This window comes from Dipteris shenzhenensis, chromosome 9 (assembly GCF_047967505.1).
Source record: "Dipteris shenzhenensis isolate YYH24624 ecotype China chromosome 9, Dip_SZ_1.0, whole genome shotgun sequence".
In the NCBI taxonomy this organism is placed as follows: Eukaryota; Viridiplantae; Streptophyta; class Polypodiopsida; order Gleicheniales; family Dipteridaceae; genus Dipteris; species Dipteris shenzhenensis.
In genome coordinates, this window is record NC_141604.1 from 37,851,066 (window position 1) to 37,870,707 (window position 19,642).

At 42.5% G+C, this 19,642-nt stretch overlaps 2 pseudogenes; both read right to left on the minus strand.

Moving 5' to 3' along the window:
• Positions 1 to 6,997: 6,997 nt before the first annotated feature.
• LOC147898599 (G-type lectin S-receptor-like serine/threonine-protein kinase SD2-5 pseudogene) lies at positions 6,998 to 8,385 on the minus strand (annotated as a pseudogene).
• Positions 8,386 to 18,839: 10,454 nt separating this feature from the next.
• On the minus strand, positions 18,840 to 19,262 carry LOC147898600 (putative receptor-like protein kinase At5g20050 pseudogene; annotated as a pseudogene).
• Positions 19,263 to 19,642: the final 380 nt, after the last annotated feature.

The window sequence follows — 19,642 nt, forward strand, 5'->3', positions numbered from 1 at the left end:
AAATCATAATTTAATCAAGTAGCAATTTCAAGAGAATAGTTCAATGTTGTGAAAGTTAACATTACGGACTATCATGTTGCATATATGTCGATGGTGCAATCTTTGGTAATGTGGCTAAGGTTGACTCATAAGGGATTGCATCATGTTTTTCATGATGTTGTTTATGTTTCCCAAGAAAGCTTTTCATTATGTCCAGTGTAGTCAATGTTTTGGTGATCCATTTGCTGTTGCGGTTGTAGTTCCTCTAACAACATGTCAAATCCAATCAAGTCGTCGTAGTTGTAGTTTACTGCATCGGTTTTCCCTTGATATTTTAGGAAAGTTGTTCAAGTTCGCACTAGTCTTCATCTTCATCATTAATGGATGGATAATATAGGAGCATAAGCTCTTTGAAGTCATTGTCAGGGTCTCTATGCATGTTGTACTTGAAAATCATGATAATGCGCTTTCTTTTTCTCCTTTCTTTCATCTCATTGACGATATTTTAAGACGAATTTTATGAGGCTTTCATGTTTGGTCTCTTTGTCTACGATTGTTTCACAAGTAATGTTTGTTGAGTTGCCGTTTTGCAAGTAATGCCTTTCTTTAGAATCAATGTGTTTGTGATTATGAATTGGAGCTTCATATATGGATCAATGTAACAGCAATGACAATTTCATGGCTTCTTCTTTGGTCAATGCAGACACTGCCTTATCGATGTGCGAATCGACACAATATTTCATGTATCATATTGGGGTCGTGGATTCAAGTATCTTCTAATGGTAATAAAATCTCTATTTCTCACATAGGCGGCTTTGGGTAATGGAAGTGGCATCAAAAGCCTTGTTTCTTCTTGCAAGTAGTTATGGATTTGTATCTTTCATGTTATTGATTAGAAATTATGTACTTGTTAATGAAGGCAACCACCTACTTACCTTGCTTGTGGAAGCACTAAATTGCATATCCTCTTAAGGATCAAAATTTATATCAGTAATGATAAGCATGTTCTGAGTGTCAATGTCGATTGCAATCATTCTAATAATCTTGAAGAAATATTTGCATTGGTAAGAGATGAAATAGAAAATGGATTCTTTACACCCTTCGCACCTTAACTAAAAGAAGAATGACTGAGCATTGATCCGAAAGAAATAGAACTACTTAAGTTTGGGCAAGCTAGAGGAGAAAACCATCTAATCTAAAATAGACATGTCACAATAACTTTGAAAAAGAAAAGATGATGTGTACCTAGATCCAACATCCATTGTGAGGATTGTCTACTTCCAATCAAACTCCTAGTATCAATCGAACTCGAACTACAACTACATAAATGTTTTAAGGGTAGTGATTTAAATTCTCATAAATTTTAGGACTACTAATTTAATCTCACAAAAGTTTTATGCAACTAAATGTTTTAGGACTTCTAACTTAAATACTCAAGCATCTGTGGAGAAAATACCCAATGAAGGTGAGGATCGCAAATTGAGAATGGCAAATTTTGAATGAGCCTTGGCATTGATGAGCATGGAAGAATGGTCAATCTAAGGCTCAACTTCCATGATCCTAACTCACAATCCTCTCATATCAATTCTCTTCCGAGACTTTTGACGATAGATTAGGACAATTGAAAGAATACATTCCTTGATTCTCATATTCAACAAATGAAGATGAATTATAACATACATCAATTACAAATTCTCTTATGAAAAAACAAGAAAGAACAACTAAGAATTTATGTAAATGGTATTCAAATTCATTCTTGGAGAGGAAGAATTCCCATTGTGAAGTACACAAGGATGCTATAGAGCATCAATTGCTTCTAGCTCACATGTCCTCTTCTGATTACGTCATACATTGTTGTGTATAAACATAAAATTATTATCCTAATTTGCTTTGCTCACGTGCATGTAGGCAGTTGTAAGTGGGACACCACAGGTATTGTTCTGATTATGACATTTCAAATCTAAATATCTAAACTCACTTATGTTCTGTGTCCTTTGACACGATGGACCAATGGGTAATTTACTCCCAATGAATTCGATCGTGCTCTATTAGTGGTGGGAAGACTGCGGTTGACAATCCCATAAAGATACTACACGCACTAAATGCACCATGACTTCTCTAGTTGTGCCCATGCTACCTTGAAATTGCCTAAAGAGTGGTTTGAATCAACATGTATCTCCCATTGGTCTTGATGTGATCAAGCTTCCCAACCTCTCTTGATGGAGCTGCTAGTGTTGGTTGAATGTTGATGCAAAGGATGCTAACTATTCCTGTGTGGTTGCCGTAGGGGTCATCCTAAAGAAGGTGATGGGCGACCATCAAGCTTGTGCCTTTGGAGGAAAGATTGCTTGTGGTGCCATGGGTGGAAGAGGAATCATTTTTGTAGTCGTTAGACACCCAATTTGAACAGATGCTAGATTCAATGTACATGTCCTAGTGTTGATACATCTCAAGGAGGCCATTTTGCTATCTCCTAATGCAACTAAATGAACTGTGTGACAAGGAAGGTAATCGCTCCCAATGGCAAAATGATCCCCAAATTGAGGATCTCTTGTAAAATTCAAGCTTTCACAATCGAGTAGAAGCTCACCAATCATTGTCTTCATCTAAGAGGCATGATTCTTCATTTGGACTTGCACAATTGCCTCTTTGAACAATTGATCTTGAAGTGAATTGATCCCCTCTTTGAATTGTTCGTTAGCTTAGTTTATTTCTCAGATAGCATCATATAATATCATTGTTCTTGTTGCCAAGCTTTTCTTTCTCCTTTGAGAGTTTGGCAAACTTTGTCTTCCACTTGTCCCACTCAATAGTGGAGATAACCTAACAAACCTTCCTTTGAGTCCTATCTCTGCATCACCTCGTTATTGAGAGAATCGACCTAGTTGCATGCGATTGTGACCATGGCTATGGTGGCAACTTGGAATTTAACTAGATCCTCTATTGATTTTTTTGATCACTCGAACACTTGGAGTGCCTTGTGGAATAAGGCCAACTCCTATTTCAACCTCGCTACTCGACCTTCCAGCTACTATCGGTCTACCATCTAGTCTTGGTAGGCTACTTAGAGCCAGTCATCATACATCTCTAACTAGTTTGTCTAATGCCTCCTTGGCTTGTTGGTGATAGCACGAGGCCCTTTTCGGTTGACTAATGGACTCCTTTTTGAACCCTTGTATCGTGGCTTATTGATATAGTTACTTGTTTAGCCTAGTCAATAGATCTTTCACCTACCAATTGGGAGGCTTTTCTCTATTGAAGAAAGTCCTCAAACTCTGTTGCAAAGGTGCTGGTTTTTTCTAGTAGCTTCATCTCTAGAGCCTTGATCCTCTATCTCTCTTTGAGATAATCTTTGACAGCTTTTTTGGCTCAATGTAGATTTCATCGGGCTTCTTTGCAGTTTCCTCTACTTTTCCTTTGTCATGTTGAGATGTGGTACCACAATTGTTGAGAGTTAAGATGGACTGAGGCTCAAGCTACAACTATGGTTTAGATTGGAGTTGTGGTTCTTGCTCAAGGATCAAGGAAACCTTCCAAAAAGGTAGCTTCTAGCTCACATTGGAAGAGCAGCATACAACATAAAAGGCATCACAATACAATCAAGCCTACATTTATCAACCCCAAAAACAAACTTGCCTTTTGTATTATATGAAAGGCTAGACACTCTCACAAACTTATATTCTCATTTACACTTACTTGCCTTTGAACAAATTTCACTTGTGGCCAACCATACATTAGACTTTGCTAACATGAGAATGCATGCAGTTAAGTACAATGGCGAAATTTAAAAGCATTGACATCATGTGCAATGGTGATTTCTATCAAGCAAGACCAGTTAAAGATTCATGGGTCTTGACGCATTAGACAATTTGGTGTATAAATAATGGTAGCAAAAGTGTTATAAGCTCATGAGTATAGTCTAACAAAAAGTATAGATTTCATACAAGCACGGAACATGTCCTCCCACACTCAGTGTGAGAGAGAGAGAGAGAGAGAGAGAGAGAGCATCAATAGAAAACCTCCTATAATAACCACCTAAAGAACACAAATTTCTCCACCAATCTTTCACAAATGAGAAAGTGAGTACACAGTTGAAACCCTTCTTAGATCACAAAGGGTGAGGAGTACCAATTCCATGCAAGTGGACCACTTCATAGAGCAATCATACCATTCGATGAAGGTCCTCAAAACCTAAAATTAAGAGACATACTTTGCACAACAATCAAAAGTAGAGAAGGAATGCTTGTTGAAATAGGTAGCGATAATGTGAACCAACTAGGGGAGCTATTAGTCAACGGCGCACATGGGATTTTCATGGGGGCCACATCTAACCTTACCAAAGACATTGTTTGGATTCAATTCACATCCAAAACCCTAGGGTCGCAAACAAGATATGAAAACGAGGACGCTTACAAACAAAAGAATAATCCAAAATGGACACCAATTTTTGCACATTTAAAAAAAAAATACAACCGAGACCCCCAAGGACAAGCACTCCTACAAGAAACCAATTTTCAATCCCCAATGTGAAAATACTAGAGTATGTAAGAATCAAACGGCTTACAATTGAAAATATTGCATTCTTGCCAAAAAGAGAGCACAATGTGAATTGTAAAAAGTGACCAATATTATTGTGCATAATTTGAATGTGTATTTTACTTGTGAAGCGTGGTCTCCTGATATGTAGATTTCATTCTCTTAGATGTACATGTGGGTTGCCCATGCAAATTCAGATTGCCTACACTCTAGGCTCTCAAAGGTAGTATGCCTATTTCCAAATTGTATCATTTCAGAGCTGGAACCACCATTTCAATAGCATCTCACTTTTCGAGCTGCAACTGTCATTCACTGTCATTTCAAAATTTCCATAAAAATTGTGTATTGGAATCGGCTAAGGCAAGGAGATGGAGCTGTGTGGCAAACTTGTGCTTCAAGCTATCTGGCTATGAAGAACAAGAAGCTGCAGATACTGAGGTCCGTATGTAGGTGGCTCATTGGAGCTCCGTGGTTATGTGGTGAAGCAGGAGCTGCAGCAGTGTATGAATTGGCACCAAAGCAGCTATGGAGGGGGAGAAGGAGCAGAAATGGCTAGGGGTGGATAACGATGCTATGACATAATATTTGCTTCTTGAAGTTTGGTGTGGTGTGACGGTCCTTGCAAAGAAAGAGTGTGGTACTTTAGCTTCACCCTAACCTTTGGCCTGCACTTTATGGTTTGGGAGCTGATCGTGTAACTCACGCCCGTGTCAAGGCTTATGGATCTTTTCAGCTTCTGGAACTCATTAGGGGTACAGGTATACCAAGCCCCAGATATGCTGCCAACGAGTAAACAGCCACGATCAGACACACAAGCAGAAATCGGCTTATGCTGGTTAAAAGCCATCTCTACCTGCTTAGACTACCACAGAGGTAGTGAAGAAGCTCTATGCAGGGCTGGAGTACTCAAGTATTGACGACTGGTGATTTGACACAGATGGAAGCCCTATGCAGGACTGGGTACAGAAGCATCAAATGGAATCCCAACAAGCACAAGTGGAATTAAGCTTGCATGCAGCTCCATCTGGTCTTTGCATGGACGAATCAGAAAGAGGGCAACCCACTTGTAATATATCTCCCTTTCCCACAAACATTAATCTCTAAATCTGACACTTAAAATACCTTATTCATTTTCATCCTTTTGTGTTGCAATGTATCTGATTTCAAAAGCAAGAACAGATCTGATTTTGGCCCCAATATACTGTTTTGCAATTCCCAACTTGCAGCTCGACTCCAAATGCTTGATATGTGGATGATTAGAGCTACAAGGCCTGAGCAATGGCTGGTAAATTATTTCATCTTTCAAGTCTTCAGAGACTACACCCCACAAGAATCACAGATTTGGCATGCATCCCAAAAGCTGGAATGCTCTCATCAATTAAATGCAAAGAGCGGCATAGGTCAATGTATACGAGAAGTAACGCCATTGTTGAGTTCACAAGCGTAGAAGCTGAGTTCCAGAAGCTGAGCTCCTGTCTATTCCCAGGGTTCACCTCGTGGTTTGGAGGTAGGGGCTAGGATGGAATAAAAATTGGTCAATACGTGTCTATTCCCATCTTGGGCCAGCTAATTTTTTGAATGGGTCTAGGAACAAAACGATTTTCCAGTGCCAGTCCAATCGTAATCCAATCCGTGTGCAAAGTAGCCATGGCAAAGGCCTGTATTTTGCTAGAGAGGGGACAGAAGACAAAGGATTTGAGGAGCTCAAGTGATGGGAGGAAGAAGGATGCAAACTATGTGGTATTTCATCTAACGTTTCATCTTCCCTATATGCTGAGGTGTCGACCTCCTACGCACCATTGCTTCTCTTTTATATACATGATTTTGGAAATAGCAAGAAGAGGGGCAAAACCAATTAACAAGCATGGCTTGGAGAGTTTTACAAAACAGAAAGCGAGTGGAAAATTACACTCCAGAACTTCCTAAAGCAGGTAATAAAGGTTTAGAGATAGTGCCTAATAAACCCATGCGGAGAGACAACCTGACAAAGTGAAAAAAGTGTACTTTTAGAGGCATCCCAATACCCCCCCTACATTTGCTTCCAAAGATGGAAATGCATTTATGAGGTTGTCCCCATAGAAAACGTGCATCTGGGCACTCCTATGTCAGAACGTCCTGCTGAAGAGATGTAGGGGATGCCCAAGGGTATCCCAGACCTTCCTTGCATCTTTGCGTATGTGCACCACTGGCCTTCACTCCCGCCATCTGCAAGCTATGAATTTTCCTGCTGCCATTCAAGTTTCCCTAGGTTTCACCCACTGGAAGCAGCTCTATAGGGACGCGGGGCCAGCCAGCAGGTACACCCTGTCAGCCCCCCTGCCTAGAAAACCTGCATCCCCACAGGAAGGTCTCTGGGGGTGGCCTTACACAGAAGTTAAAAATGTGCAAAATTTGATTAGACTAAGCAAATGAGCAGGTTAAGATACACTAAAGGTGAGTTTTGGAAAGCAATGAAGACAACGTAGAAGAAAGTGACTCTACCTCAACTCCAAGGCGAGGTCATTGTACTAAATGACATCTCTGGGGGCTCCATCACTGCCAGCTTCCCCTCCAGCATCTCCACCACTCTCCCCATCGTCGGCCTCATTGCTGTATCCTCCTGTATGCACCACACGGCCACCCTTACGCACCTCTCAGCTTCCTGCTTATACTGCTTCTCCTCCATCTCTCCCTTCAACCTTCCATCCACCACTTCCACCACCTTCCCCTCCCTCACTTTCCTGAATACCACCTCCCGCACACACTGTTTCTTATCCTCCTGCTCCAGATCAGTATCCCTCTTCCCACTCACAATCTCCAGTAGCACTATTCCATAACTGTAGACGTCCGTCTTGCTGTCTATCCCCAACCCCAGTAGCCATTCGGGTGCCAAGTAGCCCGGAGTCCCTTGCATTGTCGTCATCAGCCGGCTCTCGCCTCTCTCCATGCTGCGTGATAGCCCAAAATCCGATAACTTGGCTTCGAATTGATTGTCCAACAGAATATTTTCTGGCTTCACATCCAAATGCAAAATCCTCTCGTCGCACTCCTCGTGCAAGTACGCCAGCCCGCGTGCAGTCCCCACAGCGATGCTGAACCTCGTCTCCCAATCGAGAGTGGAAGCGGACGATGACTCCCCGTCCTCCTTGCTCTTGAAAAGCCATCTGTCCAGCGATCCTCTCGGCATCAGCTCGTAAACAAGTAATCTCTGCGCTCTCTCCGCACAAAATCCCTTCACAGATACTAGATTCATGTGTCGGATCCTGGAAATGGTAGCGACCTCTGCACAGAACTCTTTCTGACCCTGACCTTCTCTCTCCAGCCTCTTCACAGCAACCTTCCTGCCGTCTGGCAGTTCCCCTTCGTAGACCGAACCGAAAGCGCCTCGTCCCAGGTTCTTGCTGAAATTATTGGTCACGCTCTGCAAGTGCTTGTATGAAAACCTCGAGGGCAATCCGGAGAGGGTCTTGAGAAACTCTGGATCGTCATCCGCTTCCCCCAATTCGACGTCATACATTGCATGTGCTACATGTTCCGTAACGTTGAGATGGTATGCATATCGGAGTAAAAGCAGAAATACAGGGATCAAGCAGATGGCGATGACGGCTAGGACAACGAAAAGGCCTAGGGGATTGGCATTCTTAGCGAGTCTGTTCGAGAAGACGATGACAAGGGCTATGTCTATAATTAAGCAGACGCTCAAGCAGGCGATGTTGAAGCTTCTCATCCGCCACCACGACGAGTTGAAGATGCTGCAAGAATGGAAAAACGGCGAAAACAAAAACTGGAGGAGATGATTTTGTGAAGGTTGAAAGGACTGAATCGTTCTGATGAACCTGCTGGAAATCTGGCATGTGGAGCTATTCGGAAAGGATGGTGACTACTCTTGTTCTTCACGCCATTGAATGGATCTCGTCAAGGTCGCTTCCAGGTTGTTGCTTTGTAATAATATCTTTTCTGGCAAGTTGCCAAGTAGTCTATCACGTATCTCCAAGCTGATGGCTCTACTCGTGGGCAACAACCAATTTGTTGGTGTACTTGACGACGTAGATTTCTCAAACATGACAAACCTGGAGGAGGTAGATCTCAATACCAACACTTGTCGACCGCATCGCTTGCATTCTTGTCATGTAGGAACCTAGTTTTGAGGGACATCAAGAACCACGAAGAATGCAAGTAGATCATTACAACAAGCGGGAGTGAGCAGAAGGATTAACCACCAACCTCACCAATTCACGTAAAAATACCTGTATACGATGAGGTCAAGGAGGAGACGAACTTGAACAAGTTCGAAAGGTGCCTTCCCGGTAGCAGCTTCAGTTGCCTCGCATCAAACCCCCCACAAGCTTGGCAACGTCCGACTACCAACACCACCGACGGACAAAAAGGAAGAACGCCCAGGAAAGGAGGGTTCTAGCTGGGCAGGCAATGACTTTGGAAGAGATGCCGACGATAGAGGTCTGCGAGAGTGTCGAGGGATTTATTATTCAGATATGGGGGTATTAAATCCCCCTTGCCAGAAAAGATATTATTACAAAGCCGGGATCGGACCGGATTTCGACCGGGAAAGGGTGACAAGTGGCCCTACCCGGCCATCACGGGAGGTAGAATTCGTCATTTTCCGGTCAGGTTTGGCCGGAGTTTTGGATATATGGATTCCGGATTTTAGGGACCCTGCGGTTCCATTTGGAAATCCTTGCCCTAGTAGTGAGCTTGCCATTCCATAAAAGGAAGTTCCGTTTGAACGAAGGAGTCGCTTTCTAGACCCTCCGTAGTCTCATCTCCCAAGTGGGTCCCCTATCCATGGGTGCGTGATACTTCCACTGGGCCTTTGCCACAAGTGCAACACCATTGCCCTGTCTCTCTTTGAAGTCTTGTAGTGATAGTTTAGAAAAATCCTTTCCTGATTTCCATAGGAAGCCCTTAAAGTCTTTGGTCTCTGTGTAAACCTGGCTCGTTGGCTAGTCGGTTTTCAATTTGCCTATCATCTCCTACATTAACCGTTCCTCTACTCTGGTAAGTCTGTATCTTCTAGTTAGCTGCGGAGATCTCTGGTAAGTCTGTATCTCTGCTCTGGTAAGTCTGTATCATCTCCTGAGAAGATGAGAGCTTGGCCTAATGAATATCATTCACCTTGTTTGTCCACCCATGGTGGCCAATTATGAGGGGACACATGGGCGAGTGACCTATGCTGCCAAGTAGTGGGGGTGTCACAAAAGCCAAGGTGGTTGGCTGTTGAGAACAATTTGAGTGAGCTTCACATACAAGTGAAGTTCAAGTGGAAAACTACACTGTTGGCTGACAAGAAAGGGCATAATGAACTGATTCGTCAGAGCATTAGTGTTGATGTATATATGGAAACATAGGAACGACAATGTCTTTCACAGAGTCCCAAGAACTAGGATTCCAATAGATAAATGCTTGGAAGAAATTCGGGCTGTAACTGTTTTTTTTGGCTCGAAAAATGAAGCTGTAAAGCCCTTGCAAGGGTATGGGATTGACGTTTTGACCTTCTTTCGAAAGGCGACTTTGTATAGTTTTCCTTTTCTTTTAATATATTTTTCTACTTCCCACAAAAAAAAACAAGCAAAGTATCCCTTGACCCCAAAGCAAAAAATATAGAAGGAAGTGGATAGCCTTTAGGAACAGATAATCATCTACATGGTGCCAAAGCAAAAAAGTGGTTAGCCTTTAGGAATAGATAATCATCTACAAATTGAACAAAGTTTCCCGACTTTGTCTCAAATTTATTTTGGCCTTCCACTATATTTGCAGGTAAAGACCAAAAAAATCACAATGTAAAATGGAAGAAACCAACTACACGTACATGCAAGGAAAACCTCAGGCTTCAAAAACTATCACTCATGAAGAAGTCAAATTGACCTGAACAATTGCCACTAGCAACTGATCATGCCTAAGCCAATATTCCAACCATACGCAAGAGAAGAACCAAATCTGGAGGAATAGCAAGAGAAGAACCAAATCTGGAGGAATTACACAAGAGAAGAACCAATATGGAGGAATTGCACAAGAGAAGAACTAATATGGAGAAATTGCACAGTTAGGTTGCCCACACTATCTTCTAGTATTGATATACACGTCAAACCATATCAACAGTTAGGTTGAGAACTCAAACGCTTGCCCTCGCTATCTTCTAGTATTGATATACACGTCAAACCATAGCAATGAACAGGATCGAAGCGTTAATACTTTACAAATGTTTATGTGATGTGAGGCACCTATGTTGAAAGCAGGATCTCAATCGCAAGAACCTTATTTGAAAGCATTAATCGTACATTCACATTACACAATGCAAGAAGTGGATTGGCTCTTGCAAGAACCTCTTGACCAAACTCTTCATCTCGCATTGTTGCCCAATTGAAAATGGAGAAGTTGGAAAGACTCCACCAACCCATAGGGGTAGACCTATTCTTCTTGGGCTAGTCCCTCAGGCAAGACCAACCACAAACACCATTGTTGCAATTGAAAAAATAAATAAATATTCTTTTAATTGTATATGGATGAACTTTCAAGTAATAATATCCTTACACTTATTTTTAAATGAAGTGATGAACAAAAAGCACTCACACCCAAAAATAAAGCACGATTGAGACCATTAGACCAAGGTCTAAGATTGTGACACGTGGGTGAAGGAAGTGTGAGAAAACCAAAACATCCCTTTAGGCTGCTTGTCGTAAAGAGGATAGCTCTAGGTTCAATGGTTCACACCACCCAGAAGTCATGAACTTGTGATTTATAGCATTATACCATTTGGACTCTCGAGGGATTGGCCATTGACCACACATAAGTCTTCATTAGCCCTTCACACTACCTTCGGGAAGATGGCTGGCGCGTGATGTGAGCCCAGCATAACTAGCAACGAGAAGTGCCTCAAATATGCCCCAACGCCATGAGCCAATTTTCAAGCACTTTCTAACCCATGGCCCATTCCTCCACCATGCTTAGAGAGTTAACCATGGTTTGTACCGGGCCTTTATTTTTCCCCATTGGGAACTGTCCCGTGATTTTGTATGTGTGGAGCTGGTTAGTTTAATTGTGGGTGGGTTAGTTTTAGAATTTGACAGTTCGGCATTAGAGGGCCATTTTGCATATATCAATGTGGTTGGATCCAACGGTGAAGATTTAACCTCCACAGACCTCAATTCACGGCTATGTAAGAGTGGGTACACATTGCCTAATCTGCATCCATGGGAGGAATGGGGTGGGTGTTGTGTGTTAACACACTATGGACTAGATTTTAAAAAACAGAGAGCTGGCAAGTTCAAAGGGCAAAGGCGTCTTCTTATTCGTCGGGTCAAGCATGGGAGGGGGTTGGAGGACCAAGGGCCTTGGCTACCCATGGTCATGGGCACCCCCATTTCAAGGACTCACCCATGCAACAACCATGTCATGAAATACCCCTTCTCTCTTTTGGTGAGCACCAGTGTGTGAACACCTTAAGTCCAAATGAGGAGTGTGAGTCTTGTGAAAGCTTGAATTCTACACGATATCCTCGCTGCTATGAGAATTGTTGTGCCATTGGGACTAGCTACCCTCATCACGACCTGGTTCATTAAGTTGTGGGAGGAATGCAAGATCCAAGGACTCCTCAATGGTCACGGCAAGATGTATCAATGCCAAGAATCTGCTCCAACTGGATTTTTGAGCCTTGTTTTTTTAATAAAACGAGTCCTCTTTTATCTCATGACACCACAACAAATGTTTGCTCCAAAGCCATAAGCTCTATGGTTACCCCCCATCACCTTGTTTAGGTTGGTCCCTCAAGCTATATAGGAACAATTGGCAATTTGAATAGTAACATTCAACCAACACCAATAGCTATATTAAGAGAGAACAATTGGCCCGAGAGTCTGAATCATTTGGACCGAGCCACAATCAGGGACAAAAAGCAATGAAGGTGGCACACTGAGTCGAAAGTCACCAATAGATTTGGCAAGAATTCATCTCAAGGAATCTTTAGCTTTAGCAAAGGCGAAATGCCCAACATGGAATACACAAGAGCATATAAAAAGGATGACTGGTCATTTGTAAGGGGTTTTGATAATTCAAACAAATGACCAGTCACTACTTTTGGGTGATGTGAGTAAATATGTTCAACAAATAGTAGTCAAGTGAGAGTTGGTTATGCAGCATTGTTTACAATAGGTTGTACTCATGAGTTGAGTACAGAGATGACTAAGGGAAAGGGTGTTTCGAGTGCACCAAGTGGCCATTCATAGTTACTTTGTATAGAATTGAAGTAATAAAAGGAACACCCCTTATTTTTAACATTATTTAAGCCATTGGGTCCTTTTTGCATCTAGTATTTGTGACAAACTTGTTTTCATTCATTGTCACACTTTGAATACAAATGAGCATTTTGCATGAATAGCAAGAGCTGAGTCCATCCTTTGAATAACCACACTAAGATTACCCATAAGCTACTCCTTTTCCAAGAGATTAGATTGGCTGCTTGTTGCCTTACTTTTACACTTTTGTTATTTAGCCACCACTTGATCATGCCACATATCTGGGGTAGATATTTGCCTAAAGCATTCACTACTTCCCCAAAGCCATTAAGCATCACATTAGCATCAATATTTGTGTTTGGTGTATAGAATAGAAATAATTATCCATAACTATATAGTACTTGAGAGTGCTCTCAACGGAAGCAAGAACGGAAGAAGGAGAGAGAGAGACAGAGAGCCACACAAGTTTGGTGAGTGTAGAACCACCCTAATCTTCTTTTTCATTCATTTATATATGTGTTTGAGTATTGTACATAACTGGGGTTAAGGCACAATGACCTTTAACCCCCACAACCTCCCACTTAAAGGACAATGTGCCTTTAAGAGAGAACAACCAGTGAGCATACTATCCCCGAGTCCATCCCTTTAATAGCAAGAGGCGAGTCCATCCCTTCAATAGCAAGAGCTAACTCCATCCTTTAAATAGCTTTTTGCATGAATAGCAAGAGGTGAGTCCATCTTTGAAGAGCATGAACTTCCATTAGGCAATCTAGAAACAAGCATACTGCCTTCGCACATCCCTGAACATAGTCAATTTGGATGGACACATGAGTGAATGAAGCAACCTATTAGCACACCAAGCTTCATAACTAACATTTTTAGTGATCTTGCTAGGTCTGCATTGGATTGCCAATGAAAGAAGATGGTGGGATGGATTCTGCATGAATGGCAAAAAGATGGGGTTTCTATAGTTTGGTCAAAACATTAGCAACTCATGATAGCTTAATATTAGATGAAAAATTTTCTTTTCCCAAAACGTGATACTCCCTTTCCCTATTGGTTGTTTCTAGGATGAAAGCTCTTTCGAAAGTTTTCAAGGTAGAATTTCCTTGTTTCTAGATTTTAATTAAACTTTCGAAGGATGAAAGCTATGGTGAAAGATTGTTATAAAGCTTGACAGAGCTTTATGCAAGGCGAATAGGTTTGAAGGAATTTTGGGCTTTAGCTCACAATCTCATAAACGTTCACTGGTAGAAGAAAGAGCTAAGGCATGAAAGGAGATCATAGGTTCTCGGAGTTCATTCTAACAAATGGTCACTATGCAAGGTAAGTCCTTTCCTAAGTTATAGCTTGCTCCACCGATTGTCTTTTGGTTACCAGTCTAAAGTCAAAGCTTTAATCCTTCAAAAGTTTTCAAAAGCTACCTTCATAGCTTTTCCTTCTTCTTAGCTTTCTTTCCACACTACAAATGGAATTTCCTCCTCTTACCAAGACGAAGGAACCTAAACATACCATGAAGATCTCTCAAAGTGGAAGGTGACCAAGGAAACACAAACACTCATGTATTGTACGTACCTATTTTCCAATGTGATTATTTGGTCTTTATTACCACTGAGTCCCGCATTACGTTTGGTACCAAGATCTTCTTCGCTGAACCATGTTCTAGGAACCAAGCAATAGAGTGACTCGTTCGAAGCTCCCCATCTAACTATGGAGCAATCTGGTCAATCCTCAAGCATTAGAGGTCATAGGGAAAATGCATAACCCATCCCTAGGTTGGTAGACCTTTGTGTCCCATACCACAGAAGCCCTGAGGGATGCATTAATCTAGCTTGTAAAGGTATAGCCACATATTCTAGTAGGAATTTGTATCTAGGTATTGATCAATCTCTTCAACCCTAAAGTATATAGCAATAATCCATAGCTATAATTTCGATATAGAACCTATTCCGACCTCCATCCAAATTTATTACTCAAGTTAGGATTACTTATCCTAACTGGAGTATACATACCTGATTCCCTTCTAGATCTCCATCCAGATATATCATTCAAGCTAGGATTACTCATCCTAACCACCCCCACTAGGGTATCCCCTAACCAATAGGTGAGTCAATAGCTAATCAGGATTAGTTAGGGATGCTTGATTACCTTCTAGATCTCCATCCAAATATATCATTCAAGCTAGGATTACTCATCCTAACCTCCCCCACTAGGGTCTCCCCTAACTAATAGGTGAGTCTATAGCTAATCAGGATTAGCTAGGGATGTAACACTCTTTAAGCGAGCAGGAGTGCAAAAATTTAAGGGGCAAGTTGTATAAATAATGGCATAGTGGTCTAGCTGGTGGATTGACAATATGGAGGTAGATAAAAGGACATGGACAATGTGAAGGTGGTAGATGTAAACCTACATGGCAAGAAGTAGTAGGGGAACTCTTTGCCATGTCATGAAATATCAACTAGGCATAGATATGGGGGGAACATGGTGTCCTTCATAGCAGAGTACTGGTGATCCAACAACCTATGGTCACTGGCACTAATGCAAAAATTCCCCCTAAGAGGCTATACACAGCACATCTCGGGCTATTCACAAAACTCTTGGAATAATATGTGCCTATAAGAAGGCTAGTATAGTTGAAATAGATTGTGGGAGGCAAGACTGCACACTGGCTTGAGAAGATATTAGTCAAGGCAAATTTGGGACTACACGATAGTTTGTATGGATTGTGGACATTCTAGACTATTCAAATTTTAGATTTGCCTCTTAGGTACGGGTGGTAAAAAAGGTATGCACAAAGTACACTAGATTGCCTTGAATTTGATGTGGCTGGTAATACCATTATTAATTGCTCTTCTCAATTTTTGTAGGTCTTAGTGGGCATAGGGTAATCTTTAATTAACTAGGGACTTCAAAAAGTATAAGAGGCTTATGGAGTCTTCTACTTTGCATGAAGGGGAATATATAATTGAGAGGTAAGTATAAACCTCTCTAGTATAATTCAAGCCTATCTAAAGCTCTACTTTCTTTGAATGAAACCTCTTTCTTTTCCTTTGAAATTCAAATTACATTAAATTAGTTATGGAAAACAAATTGAGTTTACAATAAAGAATCTTACACAATAGAAGTATTAATTTAGATTGTTCATTTCATTCTTAGAGAGCAAAATGTTGAACAACTAAGAACCTTTCCCTCTTTTGTCCTTGATACATGATCAAAGTATCCATGGATTGAAGTCCTTTAGTGTAATCTTCCACTTCCTTTTCTTTTCTGGAAAAAGCTTGAAGCCATGCTTGTTAATTGGTTTTGCCCTTCTTCTTGCTACTTTCAGAGTCTTATATATAAAAGAGTAGTAATGGTGCATAGGAAGTGGACACCTTAGCATATAGGGTGTGCGACAGCTCCAAAGACAATGTGGGATCGTCTCCATATCTTTATCTGCACAACGGTGGCATCTACCATCTACACCCACCTGCTCCAACCATGGTTCAATGGGCAAAGCTCCATGGGCCACCATCCAAAGAAGTATGAAACCTTCTGTGGCCCGTGGCTCGTCCATAAGCATGACCAAAATCTAGAGATAAACTCCTAGGGAACAGGTTGCTCAACCCAATGATTTGCTCTCGAGGGATTCTTGGCTGCAGTTGGCTGCAGCCTACAACTAAAGGCGATGACCAATACGTGTCGTGTATGAGAAAAAGGACACCTCCTCCACTCTCTTCGAGTGTCAGGCTAGAACCGATCCCACTACACCTCTCAAAGAGGCCAATCCTCCCATAACCAAAGACACCACCACCACCCCTTCTGCCCTGCCAATACTAGAATCAGGTCAATAGTCAAGTCCTTACCCAAATAGTGTACTATCTACATCTTTTTCCAGTTAAGCATATCTAGAGCCCCATCAATCTCTTAGTCGTCACCTGTCTCGGGGTGAAGGTGGCCTCCGAGCTCCACTCTGTAGCATTTGGAACAGAGCTCGTAGGGATCTATGCAAAAATTGGATCTTGCTGGGCACCCTGGTCCTAGAAAACTACCCATACCATCAGGGGGGAGGCAAAGGCTTTATGCAAACCCTCCCACCAAGGCTTCGAGGTCACTAAGTTTATCTCCATCATCGGAATACCTACCCCTTCGAATGAGAGAGTGCTCTTGAATTGGCTGGGCCACTATCCCATTGTGCCCAATCAATGTGCATCCGTTGCCCTAGCATGAAACGTGATCTCGAACCTCCAGGCGCCGCAGGAGGGGCTGTCACTCAAACTCCTCATAGAACCACTAGGTGGCCCAAATGAGTCCTCCCGACAAGCGCTGCCAAACTCTGCGAAGACTCCTCATTAGGGGGGAGCCTTTGATAAGATCCAGGCGCCACAGGAGGGGCTGTCACTCAAACTCCTCATAGCACCACTAGGTGGCCCAAATGAGTCCTCTCGACAAGTGCTGCCAAACTCTATGAAGACTCCTCATCAGGGGGGAGCCTTTGATAAGATCCACTTGTGGGACTGTTGCCACTGACCTCCAGTGTGGGGTCTATTCTTGATAAGCTTTTGCTGAAGTAGGAGCTTTTAGGGCTCCGAGCATGTAGTGCGACCTCGCACTACTAGCTTGCCCAAAGGGCTCTACTCTACATCTCAAGTCAAAGCCGATTCCTCCCTCCACTTGGGGCAGGTTCTCCATCTTCCAAGCGACCTTGGCTCTAGCGTTCCTCCCTCTCAATGGAATGGACTCATGGACCTCATATGATCATATAGGCTGATGTGCTGCAAAGGTGAGGCAATCAATACACACAAAAAAGCATCCAGTTTTTGTGATATTGAGATGAGGAGCAACTTTTGCAATCATGAGAGTAGAAAGGATATATTTTTGGTAGGTGTAGTGAACATGCTACCCCAATGGAAAAGTTTAGGAGATCAAACTCGTGTCTTTCAACATTTTATGTGATGTATAAGTATAGATCAATCCACTTATGCAAAAAGCTTTAAATGGATGTAGCCTATGTACTAGCAACCTACCCATACTCTTGATGTGGATGCCTCATAGGCAAAATATAAATATTATAGATTCTTACAAACCAAACTAAGATAAAGCAGGTTATAAGCTTTAGGAGTTAACTGCCTAATAAGCGCATGGAGGACAGAGACCAATGCTTTTATTTATTTATTCAAACATTGTACTTCTACACAATGGGATTCTAATTTTCAATACAAAGTTCCCATGAACAAAGAAAGGCACGGCTGCTGCGAGAGAGGGAGTATGCAAAGAGGGAGATGACATCAGCACAAAGAGAGAGAGAGAGAGCATGCAGGAGAGGGAGCAAGTGACAGTGAGAGAGAGAGGGAGAGAGCAGAGGAGGGAGCTTGAGAGAGCGAGAGAGAGAGAGAGAGAGAGAGAGAGAGAGGAGGTCGAGCGACAACAAAGAGGAGGGGAGGGCAAGGGAGTGACAGAGGAAGCAGATTTATAGAGGAGGGGACACATGCACGAGAAGAGGTGAGAACCTTCGAGACCAAGCTTTGGTAAAACCTCCTCAAGCTTAGGTGTCAATTCTTTCGTTCCATCCCCAAGCTTAGGTTAATTCTTTTGCTCTCTCCCTCACTAATTAATAGAAAGAATAAAACTCATCAAGGGCACCTACTGGGTTCGTACAGGTTAAAATGTGTAGTTTGTGCTTGTTAAAAATAAAATGTAGAAAATATAATCAGCGAAATAAAGGCTAAGCAAAAGTTTGAGCCTTTTTTGCCAGCAACTGAGAGAAAATAGAAAGTGTCCCTACCTCTAGACTTTGAGGGAGCTCAGAGAAGGTCCCCATGCACCAGGGATCCAGATCTGTCTGGAGATTTCGAGGCAGCAAACACATCCCCATGGAGAAGCTGCTCGAGATTTTAGCTACCGGAGATTCGAGCCCATTTGGGGGGCTGGCTTTGGGCAACCCCCTGGCAGCTGGAGAACTTCACTCCATTGTTTCCACCCAAAACAAGCGGAATCTGTCCTCCTTTCCGATTTTGCAAACCGGCAGGGCATCCCTCTTTCCAATTTTGCAAACCGGAAAGGGATGCCGGTGATCTCCATTATAAATCCGGCCAATGGGGACCTCCTCCCATTGTACTAAAGGACATTCCTGGCAGGCAGAGGGGGCTCCATCACGGTTGCCTTCCCCTCCAACATCTCCACCACTCTCCCCATCGGTGGCCTCATTGCTGCACTCTCCTGTATGCACCATAGCGCCACCCTTAGACACCTCTCTACTGCCTCCTTATACTGCTTCTTCTCCTCCATCTCTCCCTTCAACCTCCCATCCACCACCTCTCCCACCCTCCCCTCCCTCACCTTCCTAAATGTCACTACCCTCACATACGACGACTGATCCTCCTCCGTATTCCTCCTTCCAGTTACCACCTCCAGTAGCACCATTCCATAGCTGTAAACATCCATCTTGCTGTCTATCCTCGACCCCAGTAGCCATTCTGGTGCTAAGTAACCCGGAGTCCCTCGCATTGTCATCACCAGCTGGCTCTCGCCTCTTTCCATGCTGCGTGAGAGCCCAAAATCTGATACCTTGGCTCGGAATCAATCGTCCAAAGGTCTTCATGTAGTGCTCGAGGAAGAACAACCATCATGCATGTATAGTACCGCATATAGCAATCTCATCCACCAAATGCACTATGAGATGTAGTTGGCTTGTGAGAATAAAATGTGGAAATGTCTTCTCCACTAAACAAACCACCTCCACTGACATAACTCGAGCATTCTCAAGCGTGGTGGGATCTATTTCCTTTGAGCTCACATACCTAGAAATGAAAAAGTACACCATATTAGCAATATGAACACCTTGCATGGAGCATTGATACGCATCATATTTTGTATCATGTAAAGTACCTCACAAGATTTCCCATCTTGTAAATACAAGC